We start from the raw sequence: 2,247 nt of genomic DNA, 5'->3' as shown, positions 1-2,247 counted from the left end.
ATTAATGAAACAACCACAAATCACGGGATGATAACTGACTGATGCGACTCAAGGAAGAAATAATGATAGAGAAATATCAGTGAGTACTTGGCGCCTAGATCAAAGAAAAGAAAATAGACTGCAAGAGGACCTCGAGAATGAAATAGCTAGATTGCAAACAAGTTGACAGATTTCAAGGCAGAAAATCATGGATGAAATTGCTATCTTTAGCAAATATGTATTGGATAATGGAAAACACATACAGATGCATTCCTTGAGTATAGGTGATCGATCCAAGATAAATTAGATTGGATCTCATGCAGATTTTATTAGGTGAAGGAAACCCTAACCACACTAAGTTTGAATTATTTCTTGGTGGGAAAGCTCAAGTTCAAATATGATGACTTGAGATTATGATTGTTGTTGTTGAAGAGTGAAGGAAACTTTGAAATCGCTATCTAAGAACCAAAGAGATAAAAAGCTGAAGTGTTTTATGAGTGAAGACTAGACCGGTAAGGGGAAGCGAATAAACTGGTGTAAGGAACAAATTGGTGTAGTGAGCATAGAACAAAGATGTGACAAGCTAACAAAAGCGGTACTTGATAAAGAGTGATAAAGTGTGAGTTGAGGAGAAAAGACATTGTGAGAGAGGATTTAGAGAAGTGATTAGAAAAGAAAATTTGCAGAGTGGGTGGAGTGAATATAGACCGGTAAGGTTGGAACGAATAGAGCAGAATATTGTAAGGTTGTAAAACTTCATTTGTAATAATGATTTCATTTGTACAACTAATTTTTATATTGTTTTCACTGAGTTGAAGCTTAGTGTAGGGTTTGTAGATCCTTTAGGTTGTATTCTATAAATTGTGTAGGGGTTGGTGCTCCTTTGAGTTGGTGCTCATAAATCAAGGGATGGTGCCCAAAATATTTTAATCAAAGATTCATTGTGAGGATGGATTTTCCTCGTATATATTTGGTGTTGTATGATGTACTCTTGTACATGTGTTATGTTAATGTTTTAGCAAGCCCTTTCACACACCCTATTTGCATTGTTTGAGCTATTGGTTAGCACTCAGTTTGTTTTATATATTACTCATATGTCCTTGTTGACTAAAAGGAGTTTAAATCACTGATTCACCCCCCTCTCAGTGATCCATTGTATCCAAAAGTTGGTATGAGAGCCATAGGTACCCTATTTGTCAAAAGCATTCTCTAGCTTGGGTGGATCCTGTCAAGTGTTCACAATGACATGAAATGAATCCACCTGCTCAAAAGGTCCTATGTTTTATGGTGTCAACTATGCCTTTTGGAGTAGAAGAATGAAAACCTATTTTTCCTCTCTAGGTTGTGATGTATGGATGTCGGTTGCGAATGGTTATACGGTCCCTAATAATTCCCCTATTGATCCAGATGCTAAGAGGGAATATGAGAACAATGCTAAAGCTAAGAATTTCAATCTTAGTGGGTTGTCTAATAATGAGTTTGTTAAAGTTATGAACTTCTCTTCTACTAAGGAAACTTGAGATAAGTTACAGAAGATATTTGAAGGCGATGGTAAATTCAAGGAAGCCAATTTGCAGAAATTGAGAGAAATGCTTGAGGGTTTGAAGATGAGAGATGAAGAGAAGATTGCTAACTATCTCCAAAGGGTTGATGAAACAACAAATACCATTAGAGGGTTTTGAGAAGAAATAAAAGATGAGGTGGTAGTGAAGAAAGTACTTAGATCTCTTACATATAAGTATGATACAAAGGTCTCAATAAAAGAAGAAGCAAAAGATCTGAAAGTCTTTACAATGGATGAGTTGTATGGCTCCCTAACTGCTTATGAGATTAGGACTACTGGTACTGGTGTTGTAAAGAAAGAAGCTACAAATCAAGACATCAAGAAAAGGAAATGAATAATATTCTGATGATACAATTGGTGAATACTCTAATGACATTATGGCTGACTTTGTCAGAAGACTCAAGACAGGTTTAGGCAAATACAAAGGCAAGTTTCCTTCGAAATGTTTCAACTATGGAAAGATTGGACATTTTACTGTTAAATGTCCTTATGGTGATAAGAATGAAGATGATCAATCAATTGGTAGAAGATCATATAGTAAGGATAGGAAGAAGAATATCTAGTATTAGAATTATAGCCTATGTTCACATTAGATCTTCTTCTACACACATTGGCAGTATGTCCAAGTTTAAGACAGTTAAAACAAACTGGTTTAAACTTCTTCTTACCTGATTTTATGCCTTTAGATACCGGTTTGTCTTTTG

This window comes from Cryptomeria japonica, unplaced genomic scaffold (genome assembly GCF_030272615.1).
Source record: "Cryptomeria japonica unplaced genomic scaffold, Sugi_1.0 HiC_scaffold_619, whole genome shotgun sequence".
In the NCBI taxonomy this organism is placed as follows: Eukaryota; Viridiplantae; Streptophyta; class Pinopsida; order Cupressales; family Cupressaceae; genus Cryptomeria; species Cryptomeria japonica.
This window is presented reverse-complemented; position numbering follows the sequence as displayed.